We start from the raw sequence: 25856 nt of genomic DNA on the forward strand, positions 1-25856 counted from the left end.
AACAACCCATTTTAAGAGCACCTCCAAAAACTGTCTCTTGATGTATCAGAGCTTTCATCCGAGACACTTGAGGGACAACCTACCCTACGGCCAGTTCTTACGACTCCGTAGGAACTGTACGGAAGTTGCCAATTTTAAATCTCAGTCAGAAGACCTGCGGAAAAAGTTGCAAATGAGGAATTACCCCCCAAAGATCATCGATCAAGCCTACAAGAGAGCAAGGAACAATTGTAGAGAGAGCCTCCTGGAAGAAAAAGTAAAGAAAGTGGAAGAGCAGAGACCAATATGTGTGACCACGTACAACACCAACTCTGACCAAGTGAGTAAAATTATTAACAAGAACTGGAAGATCCTTAATAGTGGGGGTCTGGAAATTCCAAAACCTATGTTCTCGCACAAAAGAGCACAGAGTGTCAGGGACATATTGGTACACACCAGACCCAAGGCCAACAGGGTGAGCAACATTGGCAATCCAAACTTTGTACAAGGGCACTACCCGTGCGGCGGATGCAAGGTATGCTGTCTGACCAGAAAAAGCAAGAAACTGACCTTCAACAACGGGACAACATGGGAACAAAGAACATTCAGTAACTGCAATAGTTCCAATGTTGTGTATCTCATCACCTGTCCCTGCAAACTCGAATACATTGGCATGACGAGCAGGGCGGTGAAGTTGAGAATAGGTGAACACAAAAGCACAATCAAGTGCAAAAAGTCCAGCACCAAACTAACAAACCATTTCTTAGAGAGTGGTCACAAACCTGAAGACATACTGTGGACTGTAATTGAACAGATTGACAACGAAAAACATCTCCTGGAAAAGGAACAGAGATGGGTTTTTCGTGTCCAGTCCAACAAACATGGGTTGAACGATGAAATTCCATGGGGTCAGTTATAGAACTCCCGTACCCCAAGAAACCCCCCCCCCCCCTCCCAGAGGCACCACCCCTATCCGTGGCCAATTTAAAAACACAGGTCCCATAACGTTACTAGAACTACTTACATGCGGAGACCACCCCCTTTGAAACACAGCGAATCTGCGGTATGACTATTATGTACAATACCCTCACAGTGGTCATACTTCAAACCCCAGAATAATTATGTCTTCCATAGCTCATGCTATCAGCCAACACCGCTGATCAGCCTGTATACCCAACCTTGCTTTCTCCAATCCCGGGAGAAAACCTACAATAACATTTAGGGCTGTAGTCCATCTACTAATTGTACTCGTTCCCCGCATTTGGCAAAGCGTACCCATATCTAAATCCAGGTCTTTAGTAATCGACCCATTCACATTAATATGGCCTTCACACAATTTAATGGCTGTAGAATCATCACTGTCACAATTTATAAAAGCGATCCCATCAATAATAATTATTGCTAAAGGACTCGCAATGTGCTGGCCAAATTCGAGTAATAATGGAAATGGAAGGAAGACTTCCGTAATATGCACTCCCGCGTTCCATTACGGGCGGCCATTTTGGGTTAGCGCGCTAGTGTTTTGGGAAACCCGCCACCAGCGCGCAGTGAAGCTTAAATGATCCACCGCTCTCCACACGCGAGCATTCTGCAGAGCGGCAACACGGGTAGAAGTAAGACTTAGGGACTATGCGGACAATGTAAGTTATAGACTTCCACCCAAGGTCTCAAAACAAGTGGGTTTTGAGATATGATTTTCACTCCTCGCAGAGTGTGTTGGTTTAAAACGCTAAGGGCGTGGTCCTCTTTCTTTCAGAGCGCCGCGGTGATTTCCTACCGATTGTCAGCTCATGGGGCATATCACGCTTGCCACAGCAGTATGTATCGTTAATCATTCATAAGTTGGGGTGTGCCCCGTTTTCTGGGGGCTTTTATTGAATCAATGACTAATTTTAAGACCAGTATGAGAAATCGGGTTCCTCGTTTTTAACCCTGTGAGATGTCGCTGTATGCATTGAGTCATGAGAGTGTGTGTGTGTGGAGATTGAAACAGCCCTAATTACAAGGGGCACCACAATGTTCGGTGATTTTCACGAACAGGCAGGGGATGGCAGATTGAACCATCACTCTGTCCATAAAGTCTTGAGTTTTGGCTTTAGGCAATGGGCAAATGAAATATGATGAACGGAATTGTGGCGCAGATAATAATGAAAGCGCAGAGATAGACCACAGGTCCTATTATGAACATCTGTGTGTTTTTTCTCCTCTGTTCGGTGTTACTCACGGACAGCCAGGGGATGGCAGATTGAACCATCACTCTGTCCATAAAGTCTTAAGTTTATTCTTTGTGTAATGGGTGAATGGACATGATGAGTGGAATTGTGGCGCAAACAATGATGAAAGCGCAAAAACCACAGCTACAAATGTAAATATCTGTGTTTTTCTTTTTTCCTATTTTCTTTACAGAGACCACATTCAGGTCATTATTTTTTGATATTTTTGCTTCCCTGGGGCCAGCTCATGCCCTGAAGCATAAACTAACAGTGGATTTTTACTGCTAGTTTGTAGGAAGACAGGCTGACAACACTTAGCAACTGAGCTTAGTTCCAGTAGGGACCAGTAGAAGGTCCTGATGAGTAGGCAGTAGGGGACTGCCTACGAAACATGTAGACCAGGTTGTAGCGATCGGCTCAACCCCAAAAACCCCCTTCTTAACGTCCCCAGCTAGGGAAGTGAATAAATTGTTTTTTTCCACTAGCCAGAGGATTTTTAACTTTTGTATTCCCACACATTGTTAGGTCCCTACACTTCACTGACACCACCCACCTTGCACCATCACATAGTCCTGTCACCACATTAGTGCTCCCGCGTAGTCGGTCAGGTCGTAGCACGCCCCGCCCCGTAGAGGGACGGGAAGACCCCAATGATGAAGCATGACACTACTGGATTTTTTTAGTGTGTGAGGGGTATTTTAAAAAGCACATTGCGCTCTCATCTTTACCACCCTAAGAGAGAGTATTTTCACTATTTTTTCACCACCAAAAAACAAATAATACAAATATATCACCACACATTGATAGAATCTCTTTGTTTATGTGAATTTGGGGGGTAACCAGATCACAAAATCACATTGTTTAGATAGCTAGGAATATAAGTAATGGAAAAAACCATGACAGGTTGACTGGGTTAAAACTAGCCAAACGTTTAGCGGGCTTACAGTGCAAGCTAGATTACTGGATATCTCTCCCCTGTCCATGGCTGGGAGAACAGCCATAGCAAAGATGCTGGTGATCCCTAGGTGCTTATACCTATTTCAATGTAGCATGTTCCCAATCCCTGTGACATCCTTGTGGAACTTAAATCAGCACTGACTGCCCTCATCTGTGGGAAAAAGCGCAACAGGGTTAGAATGGAAACACTGTGATGAATATATGAACTGGGCAGACTTCAGATCCTGACCTCACAGCATACTATCAGGCCTAACAAATACAACTAATGGCGGGCTGATATAGTGCAGTTGCTGGTGTAGACATATCTTTATTACATAGTTCCAAAACACAATCAGAACTCACACAGACCATGTATAGAAAGAGAGGCACGAACATGTCGGACAAAATAATTCTGACACAGACATTGCATGCTTGGGACATGTTTGGAGCACGCTGGGGGAGTGCTATACACTCTTCATGAGAAACACCAATGTGGGACCTTCCTGGTTTCCAAGGTTAGATCTGCGCAACAAACGTTGGAAGCAGGGGACTGTTGTATCGCAGGCAACTTCCACAATGGAGGACGGATTCTCACATGGGACCAGTCACATAACCTCTTTCAGGTGGACAATAGATAATTAAGCCATTATAGTGCTTTTTGCATGATGACCCAAGAGACTTGGAGGTTCCAAGATGCTGAACTACTGACATTGATTACATGGGCAGACGGATGCAGGTATACTAACGCGCCTGCATAAGGCATCAGGCAATACGGATTGATACTGACCAGCCCATGTTGCATGCCAAACATAAATGGGAAATAGACTGCAATATGCAGTTCCAGGACAAGCAATAGCAAAACACGAACACATTCTCACTCATTAAAACCGCAACCTGTAACAGTAGATTCTGCATCATACATTTGACCATTGTTCATCTTACATATGTAACCACTGTCATGCTCAATAAACTAGATAATACAAGCTCACTCCTCTACTCCAAATGTGATCAGGATTGCTAGACATACCCTCACTTGACATGGACCTGCAGCAAAATCTAGGACTACTGGGAATGAGTGGCAGTCATTTATCGACACAGATTAAACCTTGACCTGCAGCACATCCCGTAACTCTTCCTATTAGGTATAGGGGTACCTGCAATAAAACGCCTGACAAAAGAAAGTTCATTGACTTTACCCTGATGCTGGCCGTGTGCCAGGGGTGATTTACTGGCTAAGCACCAGGGCACCGACGGTGGAGAGCTGGTTACAGGGTGATGTGGAGTGGTATACAGCTAAGGGTGTGCGAATGAAACGGACCAAGGACAAATACATTTGGCCATATCCACAATAATGTGGAGGCAGATGGAGAAGTTAAACAACTTTTTTTTGTCTGGTGGTTATCTTTGCTTTATGCAGTACATGGTTGCCCTGCAACTTGAATATTTGTTCGCGTTCCTCTTATTCTGTTGTCGCATTGCTTGATTTTGCTAGGAGTGCTGGTATCAAACCAATTCAGCCACTCATTGAAATAGATGAACCTAAATGCTTAACGGTCTTGAGTTACAGGACAGGGTTTGGGGCTGTTGTGATGTCACCAACCAGCAAGTTCAGGATAACCAATTTTGCAGGGAATTATTGGGTCTTTCACAACTCATTTTTTTCAAGCATGAGGGATAGGGCTTAACCTGTGCGGTTGATTAAATCAAGCTTGTTCCATCCTTGCTTTGGGTTTCAGTTTGGATCACCAAACATGCTACCCTTAATCAAACAATCATTTTCAACTGCTTGTCATGATTGAGGTCATACCATTCCATGGCTCAAATATATTGAGTCTACTGCCAAAGTGATAGGGAGACTTGATCTGTTTACGTCCTCTCATTTGCTAAGGAAGGCTGATATTAGTAGGGTGAAAAAAGTATACATGTCATTTTCCAGGTCAGGGAAGAGAAGGAAATGGGTAAACCAGTGATGCGGGAATATGCTATTGTTGAAACTACCAATACCATTGAACAGTATCTCTCCTGGATCAAGCACCCATGGGAAAGACTGTTCTTGTCAAAATTTGCAGAAGGGACTCTAGGATCCCAGTTATGTATCCCCCTCTGCCACTAATACACGTATTGGCCTCTGTGAAGAAGTTCTGTCAAACTCTGGCACATTTTGTCTTCTTTAGCAAATTTTATGACTTTTTCACCAAGAAATGTTTAAACACTGCTCTAAAACTATATGGATTCTACCAGCATACACCAGGTTTGTATTATTTGCATATGTTACCTAATCGACTTGTTTTTTATCATGTGGGATGCTTTTTTAAATATGCCTTATACCAACAAAATCAGCTGAATTTCTATTTCAAAGTTTTGAAACATGTTGCAGTGTTATAGACACATTCTTAATAATCAAAAAAGCTTTTGATTTGAGTGATTAAACTGAACAGTACAAAACAAATATTAACTCAATAAAACCTATATATGTATACTATCCCTCTCTACAACACACTATCCTTAAAAACCATATTAAATATTTGAAATATATACCCCAATCATTTTAGAAACACATGTACATTAAACACAAAATACATACTATTCCCTCTCCAAATTAAACTAAAGTAGATGAACTGTTAAAAATTAAACGAAAACATCAGGGGGTCCATTATGATTGCGGGCGGATCGCCACCGCCCATATGGCGATGGCGATCCGCCCGCAAAAAACCTCCGCCCAATCTGAATTCTCCCCCCTCCACATTACAATGGCGGGGGGGAGCCTGGTGGACGGAAAGACCGCCCGCCGTTTTTCCGCCAGGACGAAGAGTCGACGGGCGGAAAAGCTGCTAACATGGTGGCGGTGTCTGAGAGACACCGCCATCCTTATTAGCATTATGGCGGGGACATGCCCATTGCCGCCACGGAAAGGCAGGCGGGTATTGCTTGTGGGTGCCCTTTGTGGGCCCCCAGGGACTCTGGGGGGTGGGGGGTGCACATGAGGGGTACCTATGGTACCCCCCTGCAGTTCCATGCACAACATGGCAGGCACCGCGCTGTGCCTTCCATGTTGTGCATGGAAGTGCACGACATGCTTTTCTTGCATTGTGGCGGGCGCCACAATGTCAGGAATGCAGAATGCGCCCACCACTGTGGCAGGCGCATCCTAATGGCCCCCACAGGACCCCTGCCCTTATAGCGGGCGGTCCCATTTCGCGATAGGATGGCTGGCGGACTTTTAATGTGCCCCTAGGTGTCACAACCCCAATGTAAACAATCTTGGGGAATGGGTTGGACATTGAGGGGGTTATATTTGCTAGTCTCAAACCAATGTAAACCATGTGTGGAAGGTGTTGGACACTGAAAAACTCAGATGTACTATTCTCATTGCAAGCTAAACCTATTTGGGGAAGGTGTTGGACACAGAAGGCATCAGATTTACTGATTTACTATTCTTGCTCTGATCTAAACCATGTTGGGGAAGGTGTTGAACACTGAAGGGCTCAATTTGCCTATTACCACTCTGATACAAAACCATTTGGAGAATGTTTTGGACACTGAAGTGGTCGGATTTACTATTCCCACTCCAATCTAAACATTGTGGGGAAATTGTTGGATACTAAAAGGATCAAATTTACTAGGACCACTCCAGTACAAATCATTTTAGTGAAGGTGTTGTGCGCAGTAGGGGCCAATTGTACTATTCCCACTCCGATCCAAACCCTTTTGGGGACGTGTTTGGACAATGATGGAGTCAGATTTACTATTCTCACTTAAATCAAATAATTGTTGAGAAGGTGTTCGACAGACACAAAAGGGGTCAGATTTACATTGATGTCTTTTAGATGCTTTCTGAAGGCAAGGAGGCAGAGGTGGGCTTTGACATCAAGTGAAAGTGTGTTTAATGCCATGTTTGTGCCACCAGAGAAGGATTTTTTCTAGGCAGAGCTTATTCTGAATCTAGAGAGCTCGATCAGTAGAGATTGTTGACTACAGGAGTCATCCTAGCAAGATAGCTTTATGAGTAGAGTTATTGTGTATCCGGAGTAGTGTGTATGTGATGTCCTGATGCAAGCCCGGACCAAAGTAGTCTTAGTATAGGGGATGAAACATGTTGACGAGTTGTTAGGGTTAGAAGACCATAATATTCGTACCCCCTATTGAGATTTTTTAACAATACCCAAACATCCGTTAATAAAGGGAAACTGAGGTTGGTTTGAGGTCTTTTGATCTTTTTAGGTACCCCAGTAATAATACCGATATCCTACATGCTCCCTGAAATACGGTCAAGCCCATCCCGGTTTTTAGGGAGTAGTATTAGACAAGATGATAAAGCATGCCACTACTAGAGTGGGTGAAGGTCTAACAAAAGAGAAGGAATCCTTTCCTTTCTTTTGATATTGACAGGGTATTATTTACAAAGAAAGGCTTATATTTAGTCAGGGGATACCCATTTTTCTTATTTTCTGGTTGAAGTAGAAGAGTGTATCGCTTGGCCTGTTGATTCTAGGTCTCTCTTCCCTCTTTGGGAGTAGTGCCCGGCATGGACCCTGCTTCGGGTCTTTTGGTTTAGAAGTCATTTTAGCTCGCCAGATAGTGGAAGCAGACTGGAGGTATTGTTATGACGTATTGCTTTTTTAAACTAGGCATCAAAGTTTTAAAGTGAAGGTGATTCTTTGGATTATGGTGGTAGCGGTGCTGGTGTTGATGGCTGGCAGTCATTGCCCTCAGAGCATGCTTATGGTTTCTCTAATTTCTCTTCACTCTAAATAGGTCGATGTGTAATTCAAGAGGAAATTCTGTTTTTAAAAGCCTTGCAAAATCCTCCATTTCACTCAGCTTGGTCTGCCAAAAGTAAACTCCACCCTCGCTCTTTTTGCACAAGCTAGAATATGGACGCAGTGGCATGATTTCTCTCTTACCTGATTTGTAGAAGGACACAATGTTCCTGTTTTTTTAACACCCTTCCTGTCCTTTGATCCCAAATCGCAATAGCAAACAGAACTCGTTTCTAACAATGGTCCACACAGCTTACTTAATGTTTGTCTTGATCTGTGTGTACCTGCGCCATTAATTGTGATTTTCTAGTTCAGATGTTTTACATTAGTCTTTTGTAAATAAACTCATTGTTTCCCGCTTCTAAGACTATGACCTTTCTTTGATACTGGTATAACACTCTGGTCCTGAAGGGAACCTGTTTGTGTCATTTGAGTCACAAGGGAAAGGGTTGAATTGTGTGTCTGACTTCTTTTTATTCTGTGGTGCTATATTGGTGATGCTTAGAGAGGGCCATTGTTTTGCAGAAAGGAGTATGATAAAGGAGGATTCCTACAAATTGCCCTAGATAATAGGCCATTGCTAAATTTGCTCAAGGGTTAATAAGGACGGATCCAGGACCAATTTTTGAGGCACTGTATTCAAATGTTGTGCTATTCTTGCAGTATTTTGCATGCATCATCGTACAGAGAGGCAGATTTATAAACTTTCACGCTGCGCAGAAAGCCACCTTGCTGTGCTGCGCTGTGTGAATGGGCAGGATTGCACTGTATTTAACATAAGAAGACACATTCCTGTCCCTTCCTGGTGCCCTATTGGATACCTAGTGCCAACGCAGGCTCCCTTGCACCATGGTGCAAGGGTGCCTGTATTACAGACAGGATTGTTTTGGTGCAGGATGAATGCAGCACACATAGAAAGAGGAACAAATGAGCAGAAATAAAAATATTTCTCCTTGTTACTCCTCCCCTGGGGAGGAATAGCATTATGACACATTCTCAGGTTTACCAGTACTGGTAAATCTGTTAATGCGCCTAAATCTATTGATGGATGTGTGAGAACACGTACACTCCACCCATGGGGCCACCTCCCTGGGGCAGAGTAACGCAACACAGTGATTTGCACTGCGTTGCTTTACTCTGGATTTATTAGGCCATTAGAACTGTCGCCAGTCGGACTCCAAAGTCCTTCCCAGATAAAGCCTAGCTCGGCTTAAGGGACTACACTATACTAGCGGCGAAGGAAGAGAACTGCAAACAAAACTACAGAAACAAGTGGAACAACAGAAAAAATGCAGAGTAGGATCAAGCGTTGTTGCGCTGGTAAGGAAGAAGACTTGATACAACTATGTGCTGCACTCGAATCACAATACAACCTAGCACAGTACAGCTTTAATAAACCGTGACTACACTACCACTATGACATTTAAGCAGTAGTGCCTTCTCCAGCCCTATTTGTGACACACGTATCGGGAAAGGCAAGTGTGACCATGTGACACAAGTATGGGAGGCTCAGAAAGAATGCACACTTCCCAAATGTCACAGAGAAGTCAAAATATGCAGAAGTGAAATACCTGAAATCTGCAGTCAAAGTCAAAATCCAAGTATACTAAAGACAGACACATTCCAATTGTAATCAGTGCAGAGGTCATCTTGAAGTCAGGCACCCCCGGGAGGGATTCACTGAAGTCTATTTGGCTGCCATTTTGAAGTTAGGCACCTCAAGGGGGAAGTATTAAGGCCTATGGGGTGGCTATTTTGAAATCGGGGGACAATTGGAAATAATTGAAGATTAAATGATTGAAAGTCAGAGGGATCAGCAATAGCTAGCAAATCTACCATTTAAAGACCATGCACACCAAAAGCAGGAAAAGACAATGCAACAAATAACTAGTCAAGTACAACACACAAGACAAAGACACGGAGACGGATCATGTTGATGGAGACAAAACCAGATAAAAGGGTCTACACCATACCTCCGACCCCTAGAACAGCTACCTCTCTCATCAGAAAACATAATAGGAACAAATTTGTGAGAGTGGCTAGATGACTTTGATGATTTTTTGAAGCCTCAGGAGAAAAAGACAAGAGACATATCTTATCCACAATGGAGAACCTCATCAGAAAGGAGCTTCACAAAAGAGATCCGCAAAATCATTTGGGAGCTACCAGCAGCACAATCAGCGATCTACACAGCAGTATGTGAGGCAGGCCCAGAATGGACGTAGCAGGCATTGGGTTTTTCCCTGGTGGACCGCCAGGGTGGGGACCGGTTTTGGGCCCCTGTGGGGCCATTTTTGTTACTGGGGGCCGGCAATATCGGTCCCCTGTACCAAAATCGACTGAAACCGGCCATAGCAAACAGCTTGGTCAGTTTTGGTTCCCAGTCGGCCCTGATGTGAAGCACTAGACAGAAAGTTTCTATCGAACAAGAACATTGACTATGATCGGGACACGTTGTCAGGAAAAGGGTGTACCAATGAGTGATTTTATCATGAAACTGCTTTGGCTGAACAAGTATTGTTAATTCAACAAATTCACAGATGAAGGCGTAATTCACCTACACATAAACAGGGATGTCAATCAGAATCACTCTGGCATCGACTACTACAGAAGAGTTATACACTGGAAAACAGAAAAATTGATTACCCTAAATGACCAAGCGAAGAGGATTGAAGAAGGAAGTGTGGAGAAGAGAGAACAGGTATTTTGGCTATAGAACCACTCACAGAAAAGAGCTCGTGGAAATCACACATGAAGCACAAGACCATGAGACCAACATAAACAAAAGGACAACCAACACACACGAAAAAGAAAAAGGAATGATAAAGCTGTAGAAAATCATATCCCCCTGACGGTATATGTCCTGCAGTGGGACAAGAGTTTCACAAATGCAGGAAGAACAATCATTTTGAAAAGAAGTCCAAGGGGTCCCAGGAAATGAAAACCCATAGTTCAAAAGATCATAAAACAAGACATCGCGTACATGCAGTAAGCAACACCAGATCCGCCTGCCCTTGAGCGTCCTCCTCTATCCTCAAGATGGAGCCCAGCATGACCTCAAGATCAGCCAGGGGATCCAGCATGCTGCTTCCCCCACCACCATCCGGCCTTCTACCCCTATGGACATCTCCAACTCAGGGATCCCCCCAGACCCAAGACCACCACCCTTGAGTGCAACACTACCTGAACACCTGGCTGAACGATAGCAATAACTTCCTTCTCTGTAAATATGTTATATATAATTGTCCAAGCCTAATCGCTGTTAAAGTGTAATCCTGATCGAATTTACAATTTATATATATATATATATATATATATATAATTCTAACCACTAGTATATGTAGTAGACCTTTGTACTTACTACCATTCCTATGTGATTTTAGAGTTTATCTGTTTGTATCTCTTCCTTGAGTGACTTTACAACTTGTACACTTGCAATTTTTTCTGTCTGTATCTCTTTTATAACTCATGTAATCCAAAGTCCTTATGTAACGCAACTGTTTTTATTGTAAAGCGCTCTGACACCTTCGGGTAATGTTCGCGCTATATAAAATCGCATTAACTAAATAAATAAAATAATAAAAAATTATGTACCCTAGTACGTAAATGCCTTTAATTGCTCTTTTTAGTATAATTAATGGGTTTCATTTGTGAACATGTTATTGATTAGTTTTCTAAAGTAGTCTTAACCTTTTATCTGTGTAAAGTGCTCAGACACTCGCGGGTTTTGTCCACACAATACGAAACTATAAATATTAAAAAATACATGAAAAAAAGACAATCCTATAACCTCACCGATCCCTTAATTTACTTGAATAACAGTAACCTACTTGCCAAACATACATCAGACCTCTCGTTGTCTAGTGTCATGCCTAAGTAGTCTATCCAGAAGTGTGTTTTTCTTTGCGTTCTTGTACTTGTTGTTGAATGTTTCTAATGAATTGATACTGGTCCACGAGTACCAAAATGCATTGAAAAGTACAGACCACAGGCTACTTTTCCGTTACACGGGGCAGCCTTCCATCTGTACATAAATATGGAATGCAACAACAAAGTGATGGTAGGAATGCTTGAATTAATCTCAGCCGCCGACAATCACTCCGGCCAAATCTCAGTTCATTGTTTTTCACCTAGCATGCCACACCAGTTTCTATCCAGCCATATGCAAATCAGCCTTGACCTCACTCCAATAGGAACAGTCCAGTTGAACTGCCAGGTCAGGTCCTCCCTGAACTAAAACACAAACAATCCTAGACCAGTTTCACCCTTATTAAGGCTCATCAGTCAGCTATAGGTTGGGTCCAGTGGCACAGTAGGCACGGGAACCACATCTGGGCATCCCCGTCACACTATACGAAGTCAGCTGCAACAACACCCCAGTGATGGATGGAACGCTTGAATTAATCTCAGCTACTGCAATCGCTCGAGCTGCATCCCACACCATTGTTTTTCACCCACCGTGCCAACTCAGTTTAGGCCCAGCCGTATGCAAATGGGTCCCATCTGAAAAGCCAGGTCCTCCCTGAATGGGAACACAAGCAACCCAGGACCAGTTTCATCATTATTAGGGCTCATTAGTCAGATATAGCTTGGTTCTAGTAGCACAGTTAAAATGGGGCCCACCTTGTACTTGTTGTCTTAAATGTAGTGTAGAATGCAACATCCCATTCATTAGGACGTAATGACAACAAGCAATGGTACTATCAGCAATAGCAGCATTTCTCCCATTGGTTGGAGGTGGACTCAAAGGTGCCAGTTGATGACAAAAGTAAGCAGTGGTTTTCGGAACATTATTCTACAATGGTTTGAAAATGTATCTCTTCAGTTTCATGACACCCAGCCATCAGCCTGTTGTTCGTCATTATCTTTATATGGTTACCTTTGGTTCCACTGACGGAAGGACTACTGTCCAGATTAGGAATTCACCTGAAAAGAGGGCCCTTTTGAACCCTTCATATCAACATTCTGACGTGCAATATTGTGTAAGTCATGACATGGTCGGTTTGAGTTAACTGGCAACTGTTCAGTTCAATAAACTGGTGCCTTCATAGCGTTCCTGCACAGTCCCAGATTCGGGTTCAGTAGTTTGACTCAATACTACATGAACTGTATTTTTCCATATCAACTTGGATCGCCGAAACGCGCTTATACTTGATTTCGTGATGAAAATATCAGAATACTGGGCCGCTACGTTTGCTTCAAAGTGTATGCTCCTATGTAACCTGAGATGATTTGTTGGTAAATATTCTAGTTCAGTCTTGATTGAGGAATCTTGCACATACCAATTTTGATATTGTTGTCTAAAGATATTTATGCATGTCTTGTGATTGTCTGATTGAAGGGTAGATTTCTTTGTTGCACTATGATTTTGAATTTCCAGGAATTCTGATGGCACTATAAATGCCTGTATATTACTCAGTCAGTCACACAGCTTTATTCAATCTTTTTAAAACAGATCATAAAAGCACAAGTTATCTAAAAATTCCAACACAATATATACACATATATACACATTTAAAATAAGAATTAAACTGTTGCCGTGATCCGGGCAAATTCATATAAAAACGTTTATGAAAAAAGCAGTTGAGAATTTAAAATTAATTAATTAGTTGTTGCTACTAAAATGTCATCCCACCTTTTTCCTCTTCCTAAGACTAGCCCACAAAAATGAGGCAACAGAACAGCATACAAATGGATCCGGTAGAGTTTTTAAAAAATACATGGCCACCCGGCACTGCCTAAAATTGCGGTACCTCAGGATCAGGAGTATGAATGTTTTCCTTTCCTCTGTATAGGTCTTGCAAAATAATACAATGTGTAGATCTGACTGTACTGCATAGTTGTTACAGGGACAGGGTGAGAGGTCTGCTAATTTATATTTATTTTGGGGGTATCCCAGAAGTAGCGGGATCATTTTCATGCGGAAACGCAAAAGGATACATCTATGTTGCGCATTATTTATGCGTGATATATACTGAAAACCTTCCCCCAATCTTGGTGGTACCACATCATAAAGAAGGGAGGAATGATGAATACATTTCTTTTCTCTTCGGGCATGCTTTGATCTCTTAATGAATAAATCAGTTATTCTTTCCTTTGAAACCCTTTTGCAGGACTCAGGGTCCTGAAATAATTCGCCCATCCCTAACGCTTTAAGATGGACCTTTACGTAATATAACCATCCAATTCTTTTATAATAATCTAATTTACAACAGTCCTTGATAATGGTTTGAGTCAAATCCACTGTAGACCTCCGCCATACTGATAGCCACAACAAGACTGGAGCCAGTCTTATGTTGTCGCTCAAATAAGGAAGCCCCAATTCTCACTGTAAAATATGATTATGGCTGATTGCGGTAAGGACATACAGTTTTTAAAAAAGGAGTCTTCTATTTGTTGTGGTGGTGCAACACTAGCCATACCCCACACTTCTGCCCCATATAGTGCAGCGGACTTTGTTTTAGCTGAATATATATTCTTAATTGCATCCAGTGGGCTGCCTCCCAACTTCGTAGCATTATATTACTGTTTTAGATTTGTGATTATCGACCAGACAATTGCTTGTATAACAATAAAGCATGTTCTTTTTTACATATTCATGTCATCTTGGCCCTTATATATGTATTATGAACTATGATTCGTTGTATAGTTGCCTGAGTTTTTTGTATACAGCAGTCAGGGCATACATTTATTTTATTTGTGTATTTTATAAAGCGCACAGCTGCCCCGACGGGGCGTCCCGGCACTAGTAGATCTGGAAACAGGGGACGCAGAAAAGAAAAAAAAAGGTAGGTTATAAACAGAAAAGGTGGGTCTTAAGAGACTTTCGGACTGCAGATTCTGTCTGGCAGGCACGGAGGGCAACAGGGAGCTTGTTCCAGCACTGAGTAGCACAAACTTCAAATGTTTTTCCTCCAGAACGTGTTCTTTTAAATCTAGGAGTGGCGAGGAGAAGTAGGGAATTGGAGCGCAATGTCCTGGCATTGTGGTACGGCCGTAAGGTGCTATTCAAATGAGCAGATCCTTTGCCCTTTGAAGCTCTAAAGGCCATTGTCATAGCCTTGAATACACATCTCTTAGCAATGGGTAGCCAATGCAATTTGCGGAGATGTGGGGAAATGTGATGTCTGGCAGGGATTCTCTCCACCAGCCGAGCAGCAGCATTTTGGACAGTCTGGAGGTTATTACATAGACCTGCCGTGATGCCCAGGTATAGCGCATTGGCATAGTCGAGGTGGGAGGTTATCAATGCTTGGACCACCGTCTTACGACAGTCAACAGGCAGATAGTTGATAAGCCTGTTTATTGTCTTGATCTTCACAAAGCAGGATGCTGCTACTGCTTGTACCTGGGCATTGAAAGTAAGGAGGTTGTCCCAGCGAAGCCCCAGGTTCCTCACAGAGTCTTTGGGCGTAGGGGCTTGGCTCAAATCCTCAGGCCATCACAGGCTGGAATCCAGAGGGGACGGTGAATTAAAAAAGCAGGATCTCCGTCTTTCCTGCATTGAGTCTTAGGGAATTAGAATCCATCCATTTAGAGATATCCCGTAGACAGGATTTCAAAGGGTCAAAAGCAGAAGCAGAGGGCTCGTCAAAGGGGAAGAGTAGCTGAATGTCATCAGCGTAGGAAGTAGTTTTAATCCCAGTTTGCGCAATCATTTCAGCCAAAGGCGTGAAGTAGACATTAAACAGGAGCGGGCTCAGGGATGAGCCCTGAGGAACTCCCCATTTAAGTGGTCTAGCGGAAGAGGTATAGGGAGAAGTATATACCTGTTGTGTGCGGTCAGATAGATAGGAAGTGAGCCATTTCAGCACAGAGCCGCCTACACCCAGGTCCCCCAGCCTTCTCAGCAGAGTCTTATGAGAGACGGTGTAAAATGCTGCCGAAAGATCCAGCAGCACTAGCACCACCCTCGACCCCGGTCCAGCGTCCATCTCACCGAGTCAGCCATTTCAATCAGGGCTGACTCCGTGCTATGGCCAGACCGGAAGCCATGCTGAGAATAATGCAGAAGCCCATTGGATTCTATGTAATTGGCAAGCTGGGAGTGTGCCAATTTTTCCAAGATCTTAGCTGGAGCAGGCAAGAGAGAAATTGGCCTGTAATTACTAGGATTTTCTGGATCCAGGTTGGGCTTTTTCAGGATGGGAACCAAGAAGGCATGCTTCCATTTGGCAGGAAATGTACCCGTTCTCAAGGATTCATTCCAGATATGGTTGAGATAGGGGTTGAGAAAGGCTGCCAGTTTCTTATATTGATTCGCTGGCCAAGGGTCGTTTGGTGATCCAGATTTGCATTTAAGTAATTCTGCAATGGAGTCGGCTTCAGATATATCTGCAAATTCCAAAAGGGCAGGGGTCCGTGGATTCCGAGTAATAAATTCCTCCTCCAGTTCCTCACAGATGGAAATAGGGAAGGAGGTGTAAATATTCTCGATTTTTCCCTCAAAAAATTGCGACAGTTTGTCACAGAGGGACTGAGAAGCAGGCTGGTTCCGAATCAGCGCATTAGGGTCTGTAAAGGATCTAACTATGCTAAAAATCTCCCTGGCGCTGTGACTTGCTTTATTGATTCTAGAGGCCAAGTAGTCCCTTTTATGCTCCACAATCAGTCTGCGGTATTCCTTGAGGGCCGACTTATAGGTAACTTTGGTTTCCGAAGAATAGTTCTGCCTCCAAGATCGTTCAAGGATTTTACACGAGGCTTTTTTCCGACGAAGCTCATCGGAATACCAGGGTGCTGATGGTGCTGCCCTGTAAGTTTTAATAGGCTTCAGAGGGGCCAAAGCCTCCAAGGCCTGGCTGATCCAGGCGTCCAGATAGTCAATGCCCCTGTCGAGGTCAGACGCCGGGATAGGTTGCGAATTTTTTAAATAGTCCTGTAGTGACTCTAAGGTGATACGACTCCAGTTTCTGCCTAAGGCCTTGGGAGTGAGTGTGGGCCTATCTGGACAGGAAATATCGATCTCAAAAGGAATGAGGAAATGATCTGGCCAAATGACCGGAATAGGGTGAGCTATCTGGATATTTGTCAAATTGGAGCAAATCAGATCCAATGTATGTCCAGCTTTATGCGTAGGTAGTTCTACTTTTTGGCTAAACTGCAAGCCGCCAGCGTGGAAACAACATTTTTGCTGTGGGGGCAAGACTCGTCGTTTACATGGAGATTAAAGTCCCCATAAGCAGTAAAATTAGCATAGCGTGTACTGATCTGGACAATGTAATCGGCCAAAGCTGGCAGATGTGTGGTGCTAGAGTGCGGGGGCGGTAGATCAGTACTCCCGAACAAGAAATGGACGAGGATATTTTAACGCTGAAAGGCATTCCCTCTATGCAGTCTATTTGGTCATATAGAGGGATGGTAACCGTCCATTTAGACTTATAAATAGGTGCAATGCCACCCCCCTGTTTGCCGTTAGGTCTGTTGGCGCAAATGATACTGTAACCTTCCGGAAGGGCAAGAGTGACAGTAGGATTCGTGGTATCATTCAACCACGTTTCTGTGAGAAACAAAAGATCCCAATTATTGTCCTGGAGAGACTGCCAGATGTCAATGGCATGTTTGCCCAGTGATCTGCAATTGACCAAAGCTGCTTTAAGGGTCATGGAAGGACATGATCCCCGGGAGGAGTCAGGGCTCTGGGCATGGAAGAGAGAAATGGCAGTCTCTACATACATAATCCTGGCTCCAAACATCCGGAATAGTCAGAGGGCAGTGCAAGCACCGAAGAGGTCTCAGGGCCATCAGCTCGGAATGCGGGTAAATCACGGTGGCATGGCTAGAGAATCGGGCAGGGGGACCGGCCCCGGCCGCGTCATGGTCGCGGACGGGCGCAGACGGGCTCGCCTTAGGTGAGCCTTCGGCGCGCCGCCGGCGCGCCCGCTGCGCGGTCGAGAAGGGACAGCCATATCTAGGAGGGGAGGGTGGGAGGGGCCAGGCAACTGTACCGCCAACCCTCCAGTTCCCCCAAGATGGCGGCTCTTTGCAAGGAGACCTCCGCGACAGCGTCTAATCGGCTGCGTGGTGTGTTGGGAGGGGGTACAGCCCTGTCAGGAAGCAGCGAGTAAGTGCTAAGTAAAAAGTGGTGTGCTAGAGGCCACAACACAGAACACAATGTAAAACAGATTCAGAATCACAATTTAAAAATAAAGCGCCGCAGCCTTCCCGGCTTCCGCCTCAGGAAGGACTGCTGCCAAATCTAGTGCGCGAGGGGTCAGAAGCGCTGACTAAATACCGGTGAGGGCGGGAGGGGCCAGGCAACTGTACCGCCAACCCTCCAGTTCCCCCAAGATGGAGGCTCGGTGCAAGGAGACCTCCGCGACAGCGTCTAATCGGCTGCGCGGTGTTATGGGAGGGGGTGCAGCCCTGTCAGGAAGCAGCGAGTAAGTGCTAGATAAAAAGTGGTGTGCTAGAGGCCACAACACAGAACACAATGTAAAATCAGATTCAGAATCACAATTAAAAAAAATAAAGCGCCGCAGCCTTCCCGGCTTCCGCCTCAGGAAGGACTGCTGCCAAATCTAGTGCGCGAGGGGTCAGAAGCGCTGACTAAATACCGGTGAGTGCGGGAGGGGCCAGGCAACTGTACCGCCAACGCTCCAGTTCCCCCAAGATGGCGGCTCGGTGCAAGGAGACCTCCGCAACAGCGTCTAATCGGCTGCGCGGTGTGTTGGGAGGGGGTGCAGCCCTGTCAGGAAGCAGCGAGTAAGTGCTAAGTAAAAAGTGGTGTGCTAGAGGCCACAACACAGAACACAATGTAAAATCAGATTCAGAATCACAATTTAAAAATAAAGCGCCGCAGCCTTCCCGGCTTCCGCCTCAGGAAGGACTGCTGCCAAATCTTACATCTATGAAGCACTCTCCCATGGTCTTTGGTTTTCAGTCAGTTGCACTGTTAATTTTTTCAAATCTTACTCAGGTTTTCAAGTGGGGTTCCACTTTGCTGACTCCATGTCCCACATACACGGTTAAACTATTCAAAGAACTCATCAAAAAGTTTCATCCACCAAGAGATTCTATCTAGAACTCACAGGAGACTTATTGAAGTCTGAAATATTCCATTAAAGGGGCAGGCATTTGTATATACCTCGTTGATGCGACTCACTCCTACATATCCCATGTGACTGTCATGTATCCAGGTGAGCATCACTTTAGATCTAAGTAACTTTCTAGCATAGATGCTAGTGGAAGTTCCTGAAAAACGGAAAAGGTTTGCTCAATTGCAGGGTGGCCCTAATTAGAGAATAGGGCTGACAGCTGGGCCGCACGCACACACACTCAACCTCACTCATGCATTCACACACACACACACACACACACCCATTCACATGACGCACTCATATACACACATACATTCATGCGTACACGAACACACACACACTAAACAGTAGGGCAGATTTATGAAGGCCTTGCGCCGCCGTTGCGTCACTTTTAACATGGGAAAAAGTGACGCACCGGCGGCGCAAGGCCTTCATAAATCTGCCCCTAAAAACGAACATAACATTTACATCCTGAAGCCTCTCTGGAGGGAAGCCTCAGAGGTTCCAGGAGAGTTTGGGTGTGCCACCTTCTCTCATTGGCTGACATTAGGTGAAAAATGTGAGGAAAGGTGGGGGGGGAGTGTCCTCTCCACCCTTTAAGACGGCCCGCTACTGATCGGCTATTCAACACATTGGTGCAGCAATGCATTTGCACAATACGTCCTTCGCAACGATGATGTCGGATTGGCACCTGTACATTATTTGTAGTCATTAATTAAATCATTTTTTGGGGGAAATCTAAGACGCCTATATCTGGCAAGCATATTAATTTGTAAATAGATGTTTAGGGGCAACAGCCTAAAATATACAGCCCTATGATAACAAGCATCTTTCGCTAACACCCTTATCTGACTCCTTTGAATTGATTCTTCATGGCAGGGTGACTGGAATTATGCAATTCTGTGGATATGGAATTTTCTGCATAGTTATGAATTTGCTGCATTTGTCACATGATTCATCATTTGGAGCATAATCTACAGAGTTTAACAAAAAAAAGTTTCTTGCACAAACGAATCAAAAGTTATTCAAATCGCGGCGGCACATATTGCGGAGCAGTGGAAGGCTCTATGCAAAGGTAGGCACTTATTCAGCTGAAACCCACTCCACATATCAAATGCAGACTGCTGCTTGAAACAGGACTTTGTAGCCCATTAACTGTGACTAGTGAACAAGCACCCTGTGAACAACCACACCAAGAGTCAGACTTATTATCAGGAACAAATTCACGAATTCCATTTGCTCTCTCTTTTGAGCTAAAGATGATCTTAGTGCTGCAGCATTCAATCACTCATTCAATTCATAAAGCTTTATTCGGAACGTTAAAAAACATGTCCATAAAAGCACATACATTTACAGATACAAGCATTTCTTTAAAAAAAGAAAAGAAAAACACATGATACATATATTATCCAGAGGGGGGTGGAATAAATATTTAAAAAAGCTTAAAAACACATACTTTTCCTTGCGCTAATTGATTTAAGCAAAAATGTAGTAGTAAAAAAGCAAATGTCCTGGTTGTGCAAATTAAAAAGCAGTTTCATAGAGTCCGTGATTGTTCTCACTCCAAATCTTTTCAACATTGGCTTTAAATAAAGTTTCCGTAATTCACTATACAATTTGCATGATAAAAGAAAGTGCTTAGTGCTCTGTTCCATTTCATTATCACAAGCACAGGGTCCTGTGGGACGCAATTTAATATCTGGGCACGCAACAAGATAATGTACTGTTCCCATCCTCATTCTGGTTAGTACAAACTGATGCGAAACTCTGGTTACCTGTGACAAGTACCTATGAAATCCAATAAAATCATTCATGCTATTGTACAGTATACATGTGGATAATTTAGAATCCTCAAGACAATGCCTTTCATTGCAATGATTCAAGAAAGTTATTTTCATATTTAATTTGGAAATATCGGAGGCACTGTAAGGATCATTGATCACATTAAGTCCATAGATCTTTAGGAAGCATTCAATAATGTATTTAATCCACGGGATTTTAAGATGCTGGTCCAAAGAAAGGCAATCCTCAATAATAGCTCTATTCAATGAGGTGCCATCGCTCAACCAAATAGAGCGCCACAATAGTAGTGGTCTCAATAAAATCATGTCATTTAAAGGTTGAGACCCTGTTTCCTTGTGAACCAAGGAGTTGGAGGTAGATTTGGGTAAACACAGGAGTCTTTTCAGGAAGTTATTCTCTTCTACCTGAAGGCTCCCTGCTGGTGTCACACCCCATACACCTGCCCCATAAAGGGCTACAGAAAGACATCTAGATTGATAGATTTTTAACATGTCTTTGATGCGTCTACTCCCCAGCTTCTTGGCAAATACAAAAACCCCATTAGCGCTCCTGATCATCTTTGTTTCGACAGATTTATGTTCGATATCCCATCGACCATTATTCGAAAAATTAATTCCCAGGTAGCAGAAGTTTTCAACTTTTTGGACCGGTTCACCATCAATAAAATAATGGGATTTATTTTTCAGTTTAGCTCGTCCAAGCCCGCACTCCATCACATATGTTTTGGATTTATTAATCACCAGTTTCCTATCTTTGATGAACTGCACAAAGCTGTCCATCAAACGTTGAAGACCTAAGGGGGTCCTAGACAGTAACACGGCGTCATCCGCATAGAGTAACACGGGTATGTTAAGATTGTTAACTCTCGGGGTATCCGCCGTGACTGTCTGCAGGACAGAATCCATCTCATTTATGAAGAGGGTGAAAAGCAGGGGTGCTAGAACACACCCCTGTCTAATTCCCCTCCCGATCCTGAACTTAGTCGTACACTCCCCATTAGGTCCATATCGGACACTGGTACTAAGCTTTTCGTATAGGCGGGCTAGGAAATAAATAATACCTTTGGGAGCCCCCATTTCTATCAGTTTGGTCCATAGTATAGCGTGGTCTACCATATCAAAAGCGCTGCTTAGGTCAGCAAAACATAAGTAAAGCGACCCTTGTTTGGCCTGGGTATATTTCCCTACCAAAAGCTCTAAATTCAGACACTGCTCAATGGTGCCACGCCCTTTTCTGAACCCATACTGACAATTAGTTAAAATCTCATTTGTTTCTGCCCATTCCTCTAATCTTACTAAGAGGACCCGACTCATAATTTTGACAGATGAGTCCAGTAAAGATATTGGTCGGTAATTCTTGCCATCTGCCCGGTCACCTTTTTTATAAATAGGAACAATTATTGATTCCTCCCAAGTAGACGGTATTTTACAACAAATAGCTGCATTGAAGATTTTCGCCAACAATGGACCCCAATCTCCGGTGCAGTCTTGTACACGTCTATGGGTACTCCATCGGGACCCTGGGCCTTTCCTCCCTTACTGGCTCTAATACTGACCATAACCTCATCAATGGTGATGTTTAAGGCTGTAATAGGCCAGCCTTCTCCATTGGGGACAGGTCTATTACTCGTATCAAAAATAATAGAAAAATGTTGGATCCAAGATTCCATACTCACGTTAGATGTGAGTTCTGGAACCTTTTCATCTTTTAGGAATTGGCTATTTACCGTAGACCAAAACAGAGTGCAATTCTTCAATTCTGCTGCTTGGTTCAAATTGTCCCACGCTTCCAGCTGTAATTCGGTTTTTCTACGTTTAAGGATCAAATTATAATCCTGCCTAAGATTAATCACCATGCTCCTATCTCTTGGTTTAACTGCCAAGGCATTTTTAAGATTTCTTCGGGCAATAGTGCACGCATGATCAAACCACCCCCTTTTATATCTATCATTGTGACCAACCTTTTTGGTAAACTTCTTATTGATGGTTGAATTGATTCTATCGAAGTGGCCAATACTGTCGACAGAGGTGTCATCCTGTTCTAGAATTGCCGTAATATCTATTATACAACTTGTGATGATGGCCTCAGATGTTATATCCGCTTTGTCTCCCTTCCACCTCAGCCTATGACCATTCCGTCTATGAGGTACAATATTAACAATACTACCTTGTTCACATATAGGGACACGGTTCCATATTATTACATCAGTAGTTAAACAGTTATGATCACTTAGCATGACATTAACCACCTTGATCACAGAGCATAACGGGGTAAGGGTTGAGGACATGCATATAAAATCAATATTAGTGTTAGCGCCCCTTCCTTTAAAAGTCGGTATATTCTCGCCCTCATCATTTTTGGCATTATCCATAATTTCCATATCATGGTCTATCAAGAAGTTATTCAGGGTTTCTCCATAGGAGTGATGGGGAAAGTGGACTTCAACATCCCCCAGACGATTATACACCCCACATAACTTCTGAGATGATAATGGGCATACTGAGACATTAAAATCCCCCACAAAAATTAATTCAAAAACACCATTAAAATTGTTGACACAATTGGTCAATGCCCTATCTAGTTCATTAATAACAACATGTCTAGTGCCATCAAATATGTTATTGTAGAAATTAATTAAAAGTATATTTCTACCCGCTTCTTGCGCTAGCCATAAAATCTGTGAATGTTCCCCCACTTTAACATATTTTTTCACCAGAAGAGGCAACTTTACTGAAATCAGCATCAGCAACCCTCCTTCAGCTCTACCGTGGGTTGAGGCCAAGGCAGGAAGTTCATAGGATACAAAGCCATCAATGCCCTTAAAGTTTTTACACCAGGTTTCCTGAAGGCAAATGATGTCAAATAAATTCACAAAATCTATCCATCCCAACATATCCTCCTTGGCCACTAGGCCTGCAATATTCCAACTGGCAATGTGGCAAGTTACTCTATCACTCTCATGGCTAATAATAAGCGGTTCATCACTGGGTATGGACATGTTATCCTCTGAATTAAAAAGCTCTATGTTATGCATTATATTTGAGACATCTCCCCCTACTAATGTACACTCTACAATCACGTTATCATCTGGTTCATTCACGTGGGTAACTACTGTTCCACAATTATTACTAGGTACATCACCCCGGGAGGGGTCAGTCTCATGTCAATCATTCTGATCCAGAAAGCTCAACGACTGATACCTGTTCTGAATAGGGACTTGGTAGACCATCCCATTGACAGGCGGAGGGATGATACCATAGTTGGTAAGAGGATTGGGGGAATAAGCTACAAATTTGTTCCCCAAATTGTTCCCACCTATCGCAGAACTCATCGCATGCATCAGCGGGATAAATGTGCCATCATGGAAACCGGGACGGGGATTAGGCAACACAGGTCTATTTACAAAGGGTGGACAGGCGAAGTTACTTGTTACCCCCTCCCCGCAATCAACAGAGGGTGGCCTGCTAAGATGGTTATAAAAGTAGCCCAGAGGTCTAGCAACTACATCTGTCTCTGACTGCGTGAGTGAGGCTGCTCTAAGGAGAACAGTCGCAACGTGTTGCGGATGTTTAAAATTAATAATCATGCAGTCCCCCCCACATGTTTTTCTTGTATTACCAATCCAATTGACTCTTCTGATCGAAACAATTTGATCAGAGTAGCCAACTGGAAAACCACAGTGGCGGTTTAACCAGGAAATTGTTTTATTCTTCAAAGATTCCGCTGACTCCTGGGTAATAGGGACCTGGGTTAAAATCGGAACATTAGTAAGTACCACTACATAAGGTACACATTCAGGTGGAAGGTCAACTGGGCGCCTACATATCCGCATGGGTACACCATTCGTTCCCCTTGTTGCAGCGGGCAAAGATAAACCAGCTGATACCGGAGCTACCCTTACACTATTTGGGGCCGGTATAGGTCTAACATCATTCTGTAAAATACCCGACCCTGAACTTGAGCTTGAGCTTGTCGACCCAACGCTTAATTGCTGTAAAGGTCGGCCTGCCTCCTGAGCTATCATATGGCTAGGTATAGGTGGCTCATTGGGCTGTTGTTTCCTAGTATTAGAGGACGGGGCACTATTAGTAGATCGTAATTGTGGTAGCGCCCTGTTAGTAGTAGATACAGTGGTTACACACATGCCGGCATTTTGAAATTAGATATAGATTTTTCCAATTTGCCGGCATGCTGATCCACCGCAGCCCTTAATCTTACTACTTCTGCCTGCAGATCATCGATTTTAGTTAACAGGGGGTCTACTACCCTATTAAATTTATCGTAAATACTACTCAGTAACAGGTCAATTTGGTCAGGCATAATAGAAACAAAATTGTCATTTGATAATGCCCCCATTTCATCGGCACTCCCCTTATGTAAGGCATCTTTTCTATTCTTTCTGTTAGAGTTATTTCCCCGCTTAGGTGCCATTTTCTTACAGGCACGCATATATTTAGTAGCCCTAACAGATGGTTGTGGTGTACCTTCGGGATTCTCACTTGGATCATTTTCCACCCTGATTGAATTATCTAATGCCGTGGTTAAATCAACATCAATATTATCATGCTCCGCTAATGCAACAGTCTCGCTGACAATGTCAGTATCTGCAATAACTGCATTATTTACATCTGTAGATGGAATCGATGAAAGGTCTGGAACAATACTTTTCCCCAATGATTTCCTTCTGTCACAATTGATTCTAGACACTACTTTCAGCAAATAGTTATCGGGTAAAGTAGTTTGGACAGACATTTTAGGGTTGATCAGGTGCCTCAAATAAATGTTATTCAATAAAAACAAAGTTTAATATGTAGTAATCACCTACGGGTTCTCAACGGTCAAGCCAAGGGGGATGGCCCGGCCCGTCCTCGTTCGTCCCCGGACGGCAACAGACGGCCCGCCCTTGTCCCGGGCTTCTCCCGCGCGCGACTCGCGTGGCGAGAGAGGTGTCAGCCCTTTTCAAGCGCCTCCTGTCGCTCCCGGCGCATCACGGGCGCGCTTGCCCCAGAGGATGCTGGGCAATGAGGTCCGGTTCACGGGTCCGCCTCCCGCGTCTCCCGCAGCAAAGCCGTTCACCTCACGGCACCGCCCGATGGCGTGGCGGTCAAATCAGTGGTCCGCTGGTG

This window comes from Lissotriton helveticus, chromosome 5_1, assembly GCF_964261635.1.
Source record: "Lissotriton helveticus chromosome 5_1, aLisHel1.1, whole genome shotgun sequence".
In the NCBI taxonomy this organism is placed as follows: domain Eukaryota; kingdom Metazoa; phylum Chordata; class Amphibia; order Caudata; family Salamandridae; genus Lissotriton; species Lissotriton helveticus.